Genomic DNA, 18,773 nt, shown 5'->3' on the forward strand with positions numbered 1-18,773 from the left:
CAATAGACAAGCAATGTGAAAAGTCTGTGGTTGTCCCTTTCCGCGACCAGTGTTCGTCTCCTGTTTAATTGATATTGGAAAACACACAGGGATGTTTCTTTTACATAATAATGTGTAGACGGTCCAGTAGGAGTCATACATAGTAAAAATAATAAAAATATTACAACAGTTGTGGAGGTAGCGACGATTATTTCCTACACTGAATAGACAAGCAATGTGAAAAGTCTGTAGTTGTCCCTTTCCGCGACCAGTGTTCGTCTCCTGTTTAATTGAAATTGGAAAACACACAGCGATGGTTCTTTTATATAATAATGTGTATACTGACCAGTAGGAGTCATACATAGTAAAAATAATCATTATATTACAACAGCTGTGGAAGTAGTGACCACTATTTAACCACACGCTATAAGCAAGCAATATGAAAAGTCTGTAGTTGTCCCTTTCCGCGACCAGTGTTCGTCTCCTGTTTAATTGAAATTGGAAAACACACAGCGATGGTTCTTTTATATAATAATGTGTATACTGACCAGTAGGAGTCATACATAGTAAAAATAATCATTATAATACAACAGCTGTGGAAGTAGTGACCACTATTTAACCACACGCTATAAGCAAGCAATATGAAAAGTCTGTAGTTGTCCCTTTCCGCGACCAGTGTTCGTCTCCTGTTTAATTGATATTGGAAAACAAACAGGGATGTTTCTTTTATATAATAATGTGTAGACGGTCCAGTAGGAGTCATACATAGTAAAAATAAGAAAAAATATTACAACAGTTGTGGAAGTAGTGACCACTATTTACTGACACGCTATAGCCAAGGAATATGAAATGTCTGTAGATGTCCCTTTCCGCGACCAGTGTTCGTCTCCCGTTTAATTGATATTGGAAAACACACAGGGATGTTTCTTTTATATAATAATGTGTAGACGGTCCAGTAGGAGTCATACATAGTAAAAATAAGAAAAAATATTACAACAGCTGTGGACGTAGTGACCACTATTTACTGACACGCTATATCCAAGCAATATGAAAAGTCTGTAGTTGTCCCTTTCCGCGACCAGAGTTCGTCTCCTGTTTAATTGATAAGTGAAAACACATATGAATGTTTCTTTTACGTAATAATGTGTAGCCGGTCCAGTAGGAGTCATACATAGTAAAAATAAGAAAAAATATTACAACAGTTGTGGAAGTAGTGACCACTATTTACTGACACGCTATATCCAAGCAATATGAAAAGTCTGTAGTTGTCCCTTTCCGCGACCAGTGTTCGTCTCCTGTTTAATTGATAAGTGAAAACACACAGGGATGTTTCTTTTATATAATAATGTGTAGACGGTCCAGTAGGAGTCATACATAGTAAAAATAAGAAAAAATATTACAACAGTTGTGGACGTAGTGACCACTATTTACTGACACGCTATAGCCAAGCAATAAGGAAAGTCTGTAGATGTCCCTTTCCGCGACCAGTGTTCGTCTCCTGTTTAATTGATATTGGAAAACACACAGGGATGTTTCTTTTATATAATAATGTGTAGACGGTCCAGTAGGAGTCATATCATTATGTTCCAACAGTTGTGGAGGTAGTGACCACTATTTACCCACATGCTATAAGCGAGCAATATAAAAAGTCTGTAGTTGTCCCTTTCCGCGACCAGTGTTCGTCTCCTGTTTAATTGATAAGTGAAAACACACAGGGATGTTTCTTTGATATAACAATGTGTAAAGTGACCAGTAGGGGTCATGCATAGCAAAAATATTCTATATATTACAACAGCTGTGGGGGTAGTGACCATCATTTACCCACGCGCTATATCCAAGCAATATGAAAAGTCTGTAGTTGTCCCTTTCCGCGACCAGTGTTCGTCTCCTGTTTAATTGATATTGGAAAACACACAGGGATGGTTCTTTTACATAATAATGTGTAGACGGTCCAGTAGGAGTCATACATAGTAAAAATATTACAACAGTTGTGGAGGTAGCGACGATTATTTCCTACACTCAATAGACAAGCAATGTGAAAAGTCTGTCGTTGTCCCTTTCCGCGACCAGTGTTCGTCTCCTGTTTAATTGAAATTGGAAAACACACAGCGATGGTTCTTTTATATAATAATGTGTATACTGACCAGTAGGAGTCATACATAGTAAAAATAAGAAAAAATATTACAACAGCTGTGGAAGTAGTGACCACTATTTAACCACACGCTATAATCAAGCAATATGAAAAGTCTGTAGTTGTCCCTTTCCGCGACCAGTGTTCGTCTCCCGTTTAATTGATATTGGAAAACACACAGGGATGTTTCTCCTATAATAATGTATAAACGGTCCAGTAGGAGTCATACATAGTAAAAATAATAAATATATTACAACAGTTGTGGAGGTAGCGACGATTATTTCCTACACTCAATAGACAAGCAATATGAAAAGTCTGTAGTTGTCCCTTTCCGCGACCAGTGTTCGTCTCCTGTTTAATTGATATTGGAAAACACACAGCGATGTTGCTTTGATATAATAATGTGTATACTGACCAGTAGGAGTCATACATAGTAAAAATAATAAATATATTACAACAGTTGTGGAGGTAGTGACGATTACTTCCTACACTCAATAGACAAGCAATGTGAAAAGTCTGTAGTTGTCCCTTTCCGCGACCAGTGTTCGTCTCCTGTTTAATTGATATTGGAAAACACACAGCGATGGTTCTTTTATATAATAATGTGTATACTGACCAGTAGGAGTCATAAATAGTAAAAATAATCATTATATTTCAACAGTTGTGGAGGTAGTGACGATTTTTTACCCACGCGCTACATACAAGCAATATGAAAAGTCTGTAGTTGTCCCTTTCCGCGACCAGTGTTCGTCTCCGGTTTAATTGATATTGGAAAACACACAAGGATGTTTCTTTGATATAATAATGTGTAGAGTGACCAGTAGGAGTCATACATAGTAAAATTAATAAATATATTACAACAGTTGTGGAGGTAGCGACGTTTTTTTACCCACGCGCTACATACAAGCAATATGAAAAGTCTGTAGTTGTCCCTTTCCGCGACCAGTGTTCGTCTCCTGTTTAATTGATATTGGAAAACACACAGGGATGTTTCTTTGATATAATAATGTGTAGAGTGACCAGTAGGAGTCATACATAGTAAAAATAATAAATATATTACAACAGTTGTGGAGGTAGCGACGATTACTTCCTACACTGAATAGACAAGCAATGTGAAAAGTCTGTAGTTGTCCCTTTCCGCGACCAGTGTTCGTCTCCTGTTTAATTGATATTGGAAACCACACAGGGATGTTTCTTTTACATAATAATGTGTAGACGGTCCAGTAGGAGTCATAGATAGTAAAAATAATAAATATTACAACAGTTGTGGAGGTAGCGACGATTATTTCCTACACTGAATAGACAAGCAATGTAAAAAGTCTGTAGTTGTCCCTTTCCGCGACCAGTGTTCGTCTCCTGTTTAATTGATATTGGAAAACACACAGCGATGGTTCTTTTATATAATAATGTGTATACTGACCAGTAGGAGTCATACATAGTAAAAATAATCATTATATTACAACAGCTGTGGAAGTAGTGACCACTATTTAACCACACGCCATAAGCAAGCAATATGAAAAGTCTGTAGTTGTCCCTTTCCGCGACCAGTGTTCGTCTCCTGTTTAATTGATATTGGAAAACACACAGGGATGGTTCTTTTACATAATAATGTGTAGACGGTCCAGTAGGAGTCATACATAGTAAAAATAATAAAAATATTACAACAGTTGTGGAGGTAGCGACGATTATTTCCTACACTGAATAGACAAGCAATGTGAAAAGTCTGTAGTTGTCCCTTTCCGCGACCAGTGTTCGTCTCCTGTTTAATTGAAATTGGAAAACACACAGCGATGGTTCTTTTATATAATAATGTGTATACTGACCAGTAGGAGTCATACATAGTAAAAATAATCATTATATTACAACAGCTGTGGAAGTAGTGACCACTATTTAACCACACGCTATAAGCAAGCAATATGAAAAGTCTGTAGTTGTCCCTTTCCGCGACCAGTGTTCGTCTCCCGTTTAATTGATATTGGAAAACACACAGGGATGTTTCTCCTATAATAATGTATAAACGGTCCAGTAGGAGTCATACATAGTACAAATAATAAATATATTACAACAGCTGTGGAGGTAGCGACGATTATTTCCTACACTCAATAGACAAGCAATATGGAAAGTCTGTAGTTGTCCCTTTCCGCGACCAGTGTTCGTCTCCTGTTTAATTGATAAGTGAAAACACACATGGATGTTTCTTTTATATAATAATGTGTAGAGTGACCAGTAGGGGTCATGCATAGCAAAAATATTCTATCTATTACAACAGCTGTGGAGGTAGTGACCATTATTTACCCACGCGCTATATCCAAGCAATGTGAAAAGTCTGTAGTTGTCCCTTTCCGCGACCAGTGTTCGTCTCCTGTTTAATTGATATTGGAAAACACACAGCGATGTTGCTTTGATATAATAATGTGTAGAGTGACCAGTAGGAGTCATACATAGTAAAAATAATAAATATATTACAATAGTTGTGGAGGTAGTGACGATTACTTCCTACACTCAATAGACAAGCAATGTGAAAAGTCTGTAGTTGTCCCTTTCCGCGACCAGTGTTCGTCTCCTGTTTAATTGATATTGAAAAACACACAGCGATGGTTCTTTTATATAATAATGTGTATACTGACCAGTAGGAGTCATAAATAGTAAAAATAATCATTATATTTCAACAGTTGTGGAGGTAGTGACGATTTTTTACCCACGCGCTACATACAAGCAATATGAAAAGTCTGTAGTTGTCCCTTTCCGCGACCAGTGTTCGTCTCCGGTTTAATTGATATTGGAAAACACACAGGGATGTTTCTTTGATATAATAATGTGTAGAGTGACCAGTAGGAGTCATACATAGTAAAATTAATAAATATATTACAACAGTTGTGGAGGTAGCGACGATTATTTCCTACACTGAATAGACAAGCAATGTGAAAAGTCTGTAGTTGTCCCTTTCCGCGACCAGTGTTCGTCTCCTGTTTAATTGAAATTGGAAAACACACAGCGATGGTTCTTTTATATAATAATGTGTATACTGACCAGTAGGAGTCATACATAGTAAAAATAATCATTATATTACAACAGTTGTGGAAGTAGTGACCACTATTTAACCACACGCTATAAGCAAGCAATATGAAAAGTCTGTAGTTGTCCATTTCCGCGACCAGTGTTCGTCTCCCGTTTAATTGATATTGGAAAACACACAGGGATGTTTCTCCTATAATAATGTATAAACGGTCCAGTAGGAGTCATACATAGTACAAATAATAAATATATTACAACAGCTGTGGAGGTAGCGACGATTATTTCCTACACTCAATAGACAAGCAATATGGAAAGTCTGTAGTTGTCCCTTTCCGCGACCAGTGTTCGTCTCCTGTTTAATTGATAAGTGAAAACACACATGGATGTTTCTTTTATATAATAATGTGTAGAGTGACCAGTAGGGGTCATGCATAGCAAAAATATTCTATCTATTACAACAGCTGTGGAGGTAGCGACCATTATTTACCCACGCGCTATATCCAAGCAATGTGAAAAGTCTGTAGTTGTCCCTTTCCGCGAACAGTGTTCGTCTCCTGTTTAATTGATATTGGAAAACACACAGGGATGTTTCTTTGATATAATAATGTGTAGAGTGACCAGTAGGAGTCATACATAGTAAAAATAATAAATATTACAACAGTTGTGGAGGTAGCGACGATTATTTCCTACACTGAATAGACAAGCAATGTAAAAAGTCTGTAGTTGTCCCTTTCCGCGACCAGTGTTCGTCTCCTGTTTAATTGATATTGAAAAACACACAGCGATGGTTCTTTTATATAATAATGTGTATACTGACCAGTAGGAGTCATACATAGTAAAAATAATCATTATATTACAACAGCTGTGGAAGTAGTGACCACTATTTAACCACACGCCATAAGCAAGCAATATGAAAAGTCTGTAGTTGTCCCTTTCCGCGACCAGTGTTCGTCTCCTGTTTAATTGATATTGGAAAACACACAGGGATGTTGCTTTGATATAATAATGTGTATACTGACCAGTAGGAGTCATACATAGTAAAAATAATAAATATATTACAACAGTTGTGGAGGTAGTGACGATTACTTCCTACACTCAATAGACAAGCAATGTGAAAAGTCTGTAGTTGTCCCTTTCCGCGACCAGTGTTCGTCTCCTGTTTAATTGATATTGGAAAACACACAGCGATGGTTCTTTTATATAATAATGTGTATACTGACCAGTAGGAGTCATAAATAGTAAAAATAATCATTATATTTCAACAGTTGTGGAGGTAGTGACGATTTTTTACCCACGCGCTACATACAAGCAATATGAAAAGTCTGTAGTTGTCCCTTTCCGCGACCAGTGTTCGTCTCCGGTTTAATTGATATTGGAAAACACACAAGGATGTTTCTTTGATATAATAATGTGTAGAGTGACCAGTAGGAGTCATACATAGTAAAATTAATAAATATATTACAACAGTTGTGGAGGTAGCGACGTTTTTTTACCCACGCGCTACATACAAGCAATATGAAAAGTCTGTAGTTGTCCCTTTCCGCGACCAGTGTTCGTCTCCTGTTTAATTGATATTGGAAAACACACAGGGATGTTTCTTTGATATAATAATGTGTAGAGTGACCAGTAGGAGTCATACATAGTAAAAATAATAAATATATTACAACAGTTGTGGAGGTAGCGACGATTACTTCCTACACTCAATAGACAAGCAATGTGAAAAGTCTGTAGTTGTCCCTTTCCGCGACCAGTGTTCGTCTCCTGTTTAATTGATATTGGAAACCACACAGGGATGTTTCTTTTATATAATAATGTGTAGACGGTCCAGTAGGAGTCATACATAGTAAAAATAATAAATATTACAACAGTTGTGGAGGTAGCGACGATTATTTCCTACACTGAATAGACAAGCAATGTAAAAAGTCTGTAGTTGTCCCTTTCCGCGACCAGTGTTCGTCTCCTGTTTAATTGATATTGGAAAACACACAGCGATGGTTCTTTTATATAATAATGTGTATACTGACCAGTAGGAGTCATACATAGTAAAAATAATCATTATATTACAACAGCTGTGGAAGTAGTGACCACTATTTAACCACACGCCATAAGCAAGCAATATGAAAAGTCTGTAGTTGTCCCTTTCCGCGACCAGTGTTCGTCTCCTGTTTAATTGATATTGGAAAACACACAGGGATGGTTCTTTTACATAATAATGTGTAGACGGTCCAGTAGGAGTCATACATAGTAAAAATAATAAAAATATTACAACAGTTGTGGAGGTAGCGACGATTATTTCCTACACTGAATAGACAAGCAATGTGAAAAGTCTGTAGTTGTCCCTTTCCGCGACCAGTGTTCGTCTCCTGTTTAATTGAAATTGGAAAACACACAGCGATGGTTCTTTTATATAATAATGTGTATACTGACCAGTAGGAGTCATACATAGTAAAAATAATCATTATATTACAACAGCTGTGGAAGTAGTGACCACTATTTAACCACACGCTATAAGCAAGCAATATGAAAAGTCTGTAGTTGTCCCTTTCCGCGACCAGTGTTCGTCTCCCGTTTAATTGATATTGGAAAACACACAGGGATGTTTCTCCTATAATAATGTATAAACGGTCCAGTAGGAGTCATACATAGTACAAATAATAAATATATTACAACAGCTGTGGAGGTAGCGACGATTATTTCCTACACTCAATAGACAAGCAATATGGAAAGTCTGTAGTTGTCCCTTTCCGCGACCAGTGTTTGTCTCCTGTTTAATTGATAAGTGAAAACACACATGGATGTTTCTTTTATATAATAATGTGTAGAGTGACCAGTAGGGGTCATGCATAGCAAAAATATTCTATCTATTACAACAGCTGTGGAGGTAGTGACCATTATTTACCCACGCGCTATATCCAAGCAATGTGAAAAGTCTGTAGTTGTCCCTTTCCGCGACCAGTGTTCGTCTCCTGTTTAATTGATATTGGAAAACACACAGCGATGTTGCTTTGATATAATAATGTGTAGAGTGACCAGTAGGAGTCATACATAGTAAAAATAATAAATATATTACAATAGTTGTGGAGGTAGTGACGATTACTTCCTACACTCAATAGACAAGCAATGTGAAAAGTCTGTAGTTGTCCCTTTCCGCGACCAGTGTTCGTCTCCTGTTTAATTGATATTGAAAAACACACAGCGATGGTTCTTTTATATAATAATGTGTATACTGACCAGTAGGAGTCATAAATAGTAAAAATAATCATTATATTTCAACAGTTGTGGAGGTAGTGACGATTTTTTACCCACGCGCTACATACAAGCAATATGAAAAGTCTGTAGTTGTCCCTTTCCGCGACCAGTGTTCGTCTCCGGTTTAATTGATATTGGAAAACACACAGGGATGTTTCTTTGATATAATAATGTGTAGAGTGACCAGTAGGAGTCATACATAGTAAAATTAATAAATATATTACAACAGTTGTGGAGGTAGCGACGATTATTTCCTACACTGAATAGACAAGCAATGTGAAAAGTCTGTAGTTGTCCCTTTCCGCGACCAGTGTTCGTCTCCTGTTTAATTGAAATTGGAAAACACACAGCGATGGTTCTTTTATATAATAATGTGTATACTGACCAGTAGGAGTCATACATAGTAAAAATAATCATTATATTACAACAGTTGTGGAAGTAGTGACCACTATTTAACCACACGCTATAAGCAAGCAATATGAAAAGTCTGTAGTTGTCCATTTCCGCGACCAGTGTTCGTCTCCCGTTTAATTGATATTGGAAAACACACAGGGATGTTTCTCCTATAATAATGTATAAACGGTCCAGTAGGAGTCATACATAGTACAAATAATAAATATATTACAACAGCTGTGGAGGTAGCGACGATTATTTCCTACACTCAATAGACAAGCAATATGGAAAGTCTGTAGTTGTCCCTTTCCGCGACCAGTGTTCGTCTCCTGTTTAATTGATAAGTGAAAACACACATGGATGTTTCTTTTATATAATAATGTGTAGAGTGACCAGTAGGGGTCATGCATAGCAAAAATATTCTATCTATTACAACAGCTGTGGAGGTAGCGACCATTATTTACCCACGCGCTATATCCAAGCAATGTGAAAAGTCTGTAGTTGTCCCTTTCCGCGAACAGTGTTCGTCTCCTGTTTAATTGATATTGGAAAACACACAGGGATGTTTCTTTGATATAATAATGTGTAGAGTGACCAGTAGGAGTCATACATAGTAAAAATAATAAATATTACAACAGTTGTGGAGGTAGCGACGATTATTTCCTACACTGAATAGACAAGCAATGTAAAAAGTCTGTAGTTGTCCCTTTCCGCGACCAGTGTTCGTCTCCTGTTTAATTGATATTGGAAAACACACAGCGATGGTTCTTTTATATAATAATGTGTATACTGACCAGTAGGAGTCATACATAGTAAAAATAATCATTATATTACAACAGCTGTGGAAGTAGTGACCACTATTTAACCACACGCCATAAGCAAGCAATATGAAAAGTCTGTAGTTGTCCCTTTCCGCGACCAGTGTTCGTCTCCTGTTTAATTGATATTGGAAAACACACAGGGATGTTTCTTTTACATAATAATGTGTAGACGGTCCAGTAGGAGTCATACATAGTAAAAATAATAAATATATTACAACAGCTGTGGACGTAGTGACCACTTTTTACCCACGCGCCATATCCAATCAATATGAAAAGTCTGTAGTTGTCCCTTTCCGCGACCAGTGTTCGTCTCCTGTTTAATTGATATTGGAAAACACACAGCGATGGTTCTTTTATATAATAATGTGTATACTGACCAGTAGGAGTCATAAATAGTAAAAATAATCATTATATTTCAACAGTTGTGGAGGTAGTGACGATTTTTTACCCACGCGCTACATACAAGCAATATGAAAAGTCTGTAGTTGTCCCTTTCCGCGACCAGTGTTCGTCTCCGGTTTAATTGATATTGGAAAACACACAGGGATGTTTCTTTGATATAATAATGTGTAGAGTGACCAGTAGGAGTCATACATAGTAAAATTAATAAATATATTACAACAGTTGTGGAGGTAGCGACGATTATTTCCTACACTGAATAGACAAGCAATATGAAAAGTCTGTAGTTGTCCCTTTCCGCGACCAGTGTTCGTCTCCTGTTTAATTGAAATTGGAAAACACACAGCGATGGTTCTTTTATATAATAATGTGTATACTGACCAGTAGGAGTCATACATAGTAAAAATAATCATTATATTACAACAGTTGTGGAAGTAGTGACCACTATTTAACCACACGCTATAAGCAAGCAATATGAAAAGTCTGTAGTTGTCCATTTCCGCGACCAGTGTTCGTCTCCCGTTTAATTGATATTGGAAAACACACAGGGATGTTTCTCCTATAATAATGTATAAACGGTCCAGTAGGAGTCATACATAGTACAAATAATAAATATATTACAACAGCTGTGGAGGTAGCGACGATTATTTCCTACACTCAATAGACAAGCAATATGGAAAGTCTGTAGTTGTCCCTTTCCGCGACCAGTGTTCGTCTCCTGTTTAATTGATAAGTGAAAACACACATGGATGTTTCTTTTATATAATAATGTGTAGAGTGACCAGTAGGGGTCATGCATAGCAAAAATATTCTATCTATTACAACAGCTGTGGAGGTAGTGACCATTATTTACCCACGCGCTATATCCAAGCAATGTGAAAAGTCTGTAGTTGTCCCTTTCCGCGACCAGTGTTCGTCTCCTGTTTAATTGATATTGGAAAACACACAGCGATGTTGCTTTGATATAATAATGTGTAGAGTGACCAGTAGGAGTCATACATAGTAAAAATAATAAATATATTACAACAGTTGTGGAGGTAGTGACGATTACTTCCTACACTCAATAGACAAGCAATGTGAAAAGTCTGTAGTTGTCCCTTTCCGCGACCAGTGTTCGTCTCCTGTTTAATTGATATTGGAAAACACACAGGGATGTTTCTTTTACATAATAATGTGTAGACGGTCCAGTAGGAGTCATACATAGTAAAAATAATAAATATATTACAACAGCTGTGGACGTAGTGACCACTTTTTACCCACGCGCCATATCCAATCAATATGAAAAGTCTGTAGTTGTCCCTTTCCGCGACCAGTGTTCGTCTCCTGTTTAATTGATATTGGAAAACACACAGCGATGGTTCTTTTATATAATAATGTGTATACTGACCAGTAGGAGTCATAAATAGTAAAAATAATCATTATATTTCAACAGTTGTGGAGGTAGTGACGATTTTTTACCCACGCGCTACATACAAGCAATATGAAAAGTCTGTAGTTGTCCATTTCCGCGACCAGTGTTCGTCTCCGGTTTAATTGATATTGGAAAACACACAGGGATGTTTCTTTGATATAATAATGTGTAGAGTGGCCAGTAGGAGTCATACATAGTAAAAATAATAAATATATTACAACAGTTGTGGAGGTAGCGACGATTACTTCCTACACTCAATAGACAAGCAATGTGAAAAGTCTGTAGTTGTCCCTTTCCGCGACCAGTGTTCGTCTCCTGTTTAATTGATATTGGAAAACACACAGGGATGTTTCTTTTACATAATAATGTGTAGACGGTCCAGTAGGAGTCATACATAGTAAAAATAATGAAAATATTACAACAGTTGTGGAGGTAGCGACGATTATTTCCTACACTGAATAGACAAGCAATGTAAAAAGTCTGCAGTTGTCCCTTTCCGCGAACAGTGTTCGTCTCCGGTTTAATTGATATTGGAAAACACACAGGGATGCTTCTTTTAAATAATAATGTGTAGACGATCCAGTAGGAGTCATACATAGTAAAAATAATAAATATATTACAACAGCTGTGGACGTAGTGACCACTATTTACCCACGCGCCATATCCAATCAATATGAAAAGTCTGTAGATGTCCCTTTCCGCGACCAGTGTTCGTCTCCTGTTTAATTGATATTGGAAAACACACAGGGATGGGTTTTTTTATCTAATAATGTGTAGTGTGGCCAGTAGGAGTCATATCATTATGTTTCAACAGTTGTGGAGGTAGTGACCACTATTTACCCACATGCTATAAGCAAGCAATATGAAAAGTCTGTAGTTGTCCCTTTCCGCGACCAGTGTTCGTCTCCCGTTTAATTGATATTGGAAAACACACAGGGATGTTTCTTTGATATAATAATGTGTAGAGTGACCAGTAGGAGTCATACATAGTAAAAATAATAAATATATTACAACAGTTCTGGAGGTAGTGACGATTACTTCCTACACTCAATAGACAAGCAATGTGAAAAGTCTGTAGTTGTCCCTTTCCGCGACCAGTGTTCGTCTCCTGTTTAATTGATATTGGAAAACACACAGGGATCTTTCTTTTATATAATAATGTGTAGACGGTCCAGTAGGAGTCATATCATTATGTTTCAACGGTTGTAGAGGTAGTGACCACTATTTACCCACATGCTATAAGCAAGCAATATGAAAAGTCTGTAGTTGTCCCTTTCCGCGACCACTGTTCGTCTCCCGTTTAATTGATATTGGAAAACACACATGGATGTTTCTTTGATATAATAATGTGTAGACGGTCCAGTAGGAGTCATACATAGTAAAAATAATAAATATATTACAACAGCTGTGGACGTAGTGACCACTATTTACCCACGCGCTATATCCAAGCAATATGAAAAGTCTGTAGTTGTCCCTTTCCGCGACCAGTGTTCGTCTCCTGTTTAATTGATATTGGAAAACACACAGGGATCTTTCTTTTATATAATAATGTGTAGCCGGTCCAGTAGGAGTCATATCATTATGTTTCAACAGTTGTAGAGGTAGTGACCACTATTTACCCACATGCTATAAGCAAGCAATATGAAAAGTCTGTAGTTGTCCCTTTCCGCGACCAGTGTTCGTCTCCCGTTTAATTGATATTGGAAAACACACATGGATGTTTCTTTGATATAATAATGTGTAGAGTGACAAGTAGGAGTCATACATAGTAAAAATAATAAATATATTACAACAGTTGTGGAGGTAGTGACGATTACTTCCTACACTCAATAGACAAGCAATGTGAAAAGTCTGTAGTTGTCCCTTTCCGCGACCAGTGTTCGTCTCCTGTTTAATTGATATTGGAAAACACACAGGGACGTTTCTTTTACATAATAATGTGTAGACGGTCCAGTAGGAGTCATACATAGTAAAAATAATAAAAATATTACAACAGTTGTGGAGGTAGCGACGATTATTTCCTACACTGAATAGACAAGCAATGTGAAAAGTCTGCAGTTGTCCCTTTCCGCGACCAATGTTCGTCTCCCGTTTAATTGATATTGGAAAACACACAGGGATGTTTCTTTCATATAGAATGTGTAGACGGTCCAGTAGGAGTTATACATAGTAAAAATAATAAATATATTACAACAGCTGTGGACGTAGTGACCACTTTTTACCCACGCGCCATATCCAATCAATATGAAAAGTCTGTAGTTGTCCCTTTCCGCGACCAGTGTTCGTCTCCTGTTTAATTGATATTGGAAAACACACAGCGATGGTTCCTTTTTATAATAATGTGTATACTGACCAGTAGGAGTCATAAATAGTAAAAATAATCATTATATTTCAACAGTTGTGGAGGTAGCGACGATTTTTTACCCACGCGCTACATACAAGCAATATGAAAAGTCTGTAGTTGTCCATTTCCGCGACCAGTGTTCGTCTCCGGTTTAATTGATATTGGAAAACACACAGGGATGTTTCTTTGATATAATAATGTGTAGAGTGACCAGTAGGAGTCATACATAGTAAAATTAATAAATATATTACAACAGTTGTGGAGGTAGCGACGATTTTTTACCCACGCGCTACATACAAGCAATATGAAAAGTCTGTAGTTGTCCCTTTCCGCGAACAGTGTTCGTCTCCTGTTTAATTGATATTGGAAAACACACAGGGATGTTTCTTTGATATAATAATGTGTAGAATGACCAGTAGGAGTCATACATAGTCAAAATAATAAATATATTACAACAGTTGTGGAGGTAGCGACGTTCACTTCCTACACTCAATAGACAAGCAATGTGAAAGGTCTGTAGTTGTCCCTTTCCGCGACCAGTGTTCGTCTCCGGTTTAATTGATATTGGAAAACACACATGGATGGTTTTTTTATATATAATAATGTGTAGAGTGACCAGTAGGAGTCATACATATTTAAAATAACATATATATATTACGACAGCTTTGGAGGTAGTGACCACTATTCACCCACACGCATTATCCAAGCAATATGAAAAGTCTGTAGATGGCCCCTTCCGCGACCAGTGTTCGTTTCCTGTTTAATTGATATTGGAAAACACACAGGGATGTTTTTGTTATATAATAATGTGTAGAGTGGCCTGTAGGGGTCATGCATAGTAAAAATAACATATATATATTACGACAGCTTTGGTGGTAGTGACCACTATTTACCCACGCGCTATATGCAAGCAATGTGAAAAGTCTGTAGATGTCCCTTTCCGCGACCAGTGTTCGTCTCCTGTTTAATTGATATTGGAAAAAACACACAGCGATGTTTCTTTTATATAATAATTTGTAGACGTTCTAGTAGGAGTCATAAACGATGCGATTGTACGATGTTTCAAAGGATGTGTGGCAAATATTTTCATGCAGAGAACATGACAGTAATCCGCAAAGAGAATGTATTTTAAGCTTTAAGGTCAACAGAGAGCTTGCTATTTGGCACTTTTGTACGACGTTGGATGTGTTTGGCATCACAATGAGCAATATGACATCATAACAGTTGACCCGTGAAGATCCAGTGTAGAATAGGTCTTAGGCAACCCATTCTTGCCCTAAAAGGCGACTATGCGTGTCATAAGAGGCGACTAATGGGATCGGGTGGTCGGGATCGCTGACTTGGTTGAAGCATGTCATCGATCCCAATTGTGTGGATTGATGCTCATGATATCAATGACAAGAATAGGTTGCCGAAGACCTAATCTACCCCGGGTCTTCACGGGTATGATAAGTTTGTGTGAAGTATTACAGTGTAAAGGAACTGCTGGACATATAGAGCACCATATTGTGTTTACAGGCTGTTGTCAGGGATTCCGTAAATTCAGATCAACAACCCACTCAAAATACTGGACTCAACCCATGCTTCTTCACTCAATATATTTTTGTATTACAAAAGAGTTGGCATTTTATTTAGTCGTGGTAGAATGGAGATTTAATATTTGAAACCTCATGCTGCGCTTTTGGTTCCAAATTCAATTTAGCATGGTTAAATCTACAGGTAACCTAGCTCTACATTGAAAACACAGTATGTTTATGTCCTAAATATGATGCGCTGCCCTTTTGAAGCATTTAGGTCAGGGGTATAAAAATATTTCTAAGTTGAAAACATGAAACAAGATACCGGTATATTTTCTGAGAAATTCCACTTATCAAACTGTGCACTGCACCTCCTCTATTTTAGTATGGAAACTGTTCCCTAAATTTCAAAAGAATGCATGCAGTGCTTAAAATGTTTAAGTAGAAAAAATATAAGTAACCCAATGAAAACGGCTGTATTTTTTCAGAAAATCCAAAAATTGAAATCAAACCTCACACAGCACCTGTCCTATTAATACACAAAGTTTGAGAAGAATCTATGCTGTAGTTTTCAAGTTATAAGTCACACTAGAAAATGTCCTCGGAAAGATTAAATCCCCGACCTTTTATGGTTAAGAAACCATTAATTTCAAGCAGGGCTCATGGAAATAACATTAAGGTTGCCTGACTGGCTAACTTAATTTTCTTGTGAACTATAACACATTATTCAGTTGACAAATGTGAAACGAGAATATCATGTTAAAATTGTCACAAGCTAGATATGATAAATAGCTGAGTTCTGATATTAAGGATGTACTGTAATATTTGTCATGCTTGAGATGATCCATTGTTGTAGTTCTGCAAGTGACAGAAACCCAATTGATTTTGACTGTATTTCTAACAAAAGTAACATTCACTGAAACTTGAATACCAGATTTTATTCCTTGTATTGGGAAGTGTAAAAGTGCATTAACACTGTCACACACGCTTTATTTGTAAATTTAAGTTTAAAGCACAGATGGAATGAAATTAAGACTTAAAACTAAGTACCATACCACAATAAAACTTTTCACAGTTTGCAGTTATTGAAGCATTTATTTTGTGATATATTTACAGTAGGGCTGGGACGAGTTCAAATTTACTACCCGGTTACCCGATCCCCTATTACCCGGGTACCCACTGTAAGTCTCAAGAGTAGGGAACAAAATGTCACATTGGTAATTGTTTTACCGCAGCCCTGGCTAAAGCTATTCAGATACATATATCAAACAATCAGATCATGCATACACTGAAGTTGACTGAAGCTTTATTTTTACTCAAACATTTACAAGTCAAAAGGAATGAGTGCATCGTCAGAAAATAATCTTAACATTAGCGACTTGTAGTGTAACCATTGAGCTATAGTATGTTTTTGTCTTTAAACAAAATATAACGTGACCAACCACGGGTCTGGGTAGTCCTGTGGGTACCCGGGTCCTATTCAGGGCCCACAAGACTCGAGTACCCGAGTCACCCGTCCCAGCCCTAATTTGCAGTGTTAAATGGTAGTGTTTTCTATTTTGGAAACAGAACACAAACTCAACATATGAGTGTTAGAACATAGAGACTTTCAACACATCCTTTTGTCTAACATTGTGCATGATACACAAAAAATAATAACGGGTGGTATAAAATGATTTCACAAGGTTTGGTTGAAAAGCAGTGCCGCTTATTATTAATGGCTAAAATGACAATACATGAGCAAACTCGATTATTTACAGACCGCCGTCATTTAGTTGAGTTGAAATATTGGTGAGTGCTTCGTTAAACAACAACAAACAAACAAATCAGACATAACTAACCCAAAGGATCTAAGAGGCACGCGTGGATAACATAAGATGCTAAAAGATATGTCTTGAGCCATATCGATTTTAATCATACTTGGTGGCAAACAAATTTTGCATTCGCACTGTTGACACGACCACAATAAAACCGACCATAACCCACCTAAGAGACTTCCTGGCAGTTATAGTTAGCGATCTGTACGTTAATATAACAACAAGCCGACCTTCGACAGTAAACAAATGCGTAAACAGATCCGCCATGACAGTAGCACTGAGCGCAAGTAATTAATGGGAAGAGTCGCGTCCCTTGCAAGATGTATACCACTCGATAAACGTAGCGCTGTGGCCTGGTCTGGGAAAGGGACGTATACTGACTCGACCTAACAATCCAGCAACAATCCTCGTAATTTGAAGCAGTAAAGGTAAGAATGTTGTACTGGAGAATATATTTCTGACATTGGGATATTTTTTGCGTTTACAAACTATGATATGTGTTTAAAGTTTTAAAAATACTAAAATAACTGTCAGGTTGAACCATTTTACATTGTCAATGTCATGTCACGATGTGTGTACGACTGAAACATGTTTATTATCATTAAGAAACGAAGTTTCAACGTAGATAGGAGGAACAATCATGATATATGATATATATAATGTGTTACAATAAATAACTAAACGTATGTTTTAATTAATGTAAAGTACAGTAAACTTGTATGAAATATTGAACAGCAATCTGAATCATTCATGGGGGATGGGGTGGGGCAGATTGGATGATTGGAATAATCTTCTTGATACTTACAGAAAAATGAGAGATTGTGAATCTGTAACATCAACTTTTCTCAACGTTTGTCAGAAAATAATAAGGTTACACAGTGGCTTCATGATCATTTTAGGTGTGAACTTTGTGAGCGAAAAAACTCCAAGAGAAACATTGCATCACTTGTTCAATTCAGCACTATTATTATTAGTAGTAGTAGTAGTGGGTCTGGTTCCTTTTCATTGCTGAGATCAAGATCCAGAAACGTAGCATTGAAAATGCAAAGAAAAAGTTTGGACAATAAGTAGTGAAGTTTAAAAACGTTCCCATTACTTGAACAGTTGCTTATTGACAGCATGAAGGCACAGGCTGATGTGAGTGTAGTTCTGACTAAGTTTCAAACAAATGGGTTAGTATTTGAAATTCACAAATTTTTTCCCGGAAACCGTCAAAGTTTTGCTACGTGGGTTGGACAGGTTTTTGATGTTCCCTTTCACAAGCTTAATTTTAATGCCTTAATGAGTAAGTTTCACCGAATACAGCAAGAAGATGAAAAGAAGAAAGGACAAGTTAAGGAAAAATATAGAGCTGAGCATTTCCTTGTGCCAGTACAAACTCCGGTACCTAAGAGAGAACGAGGTCAGGTTATGGCATTGCAAGGCCTTGGACAGGAAGTTAATAATCTGAAGGATAAAGTAAGCAAGTTAAACCCCACAAATGCAAACCAAGAAAGAAAACATGATATCTCTAGAAAAGGAAAATTACCATTTGAAAAGAAAATTAAAAAAAGTAACTGATGAATTTGCTGTAAAGAGACAGAAATTGGAAACCCTTAAGCCAAATATGAGATGAAAATATTTCAGAGAAAAGAGTGCCCATGCTCAAACTAAAACCAGTCTGTCCAACAATGCTTCAAAAGTCAAGAAAATTGGAA

Source organism: Haliotis rufescens, unplaced genomic scaffold, assembly GCF_023055435.1.
Source record: "Haliotis rufescens isolate VD_foot unplaced genomic scaffold, xgHalRufe1.0.p SCAF_1, whole genome shotgun sequence".
Taxonomy (NCBI): domain Eukaryota; kingdom Metazoa; phylum Mollusca; class Gastropoda; order Lepetellida; family Haliotidae; genus Haliotis; species Haliotis rufescens.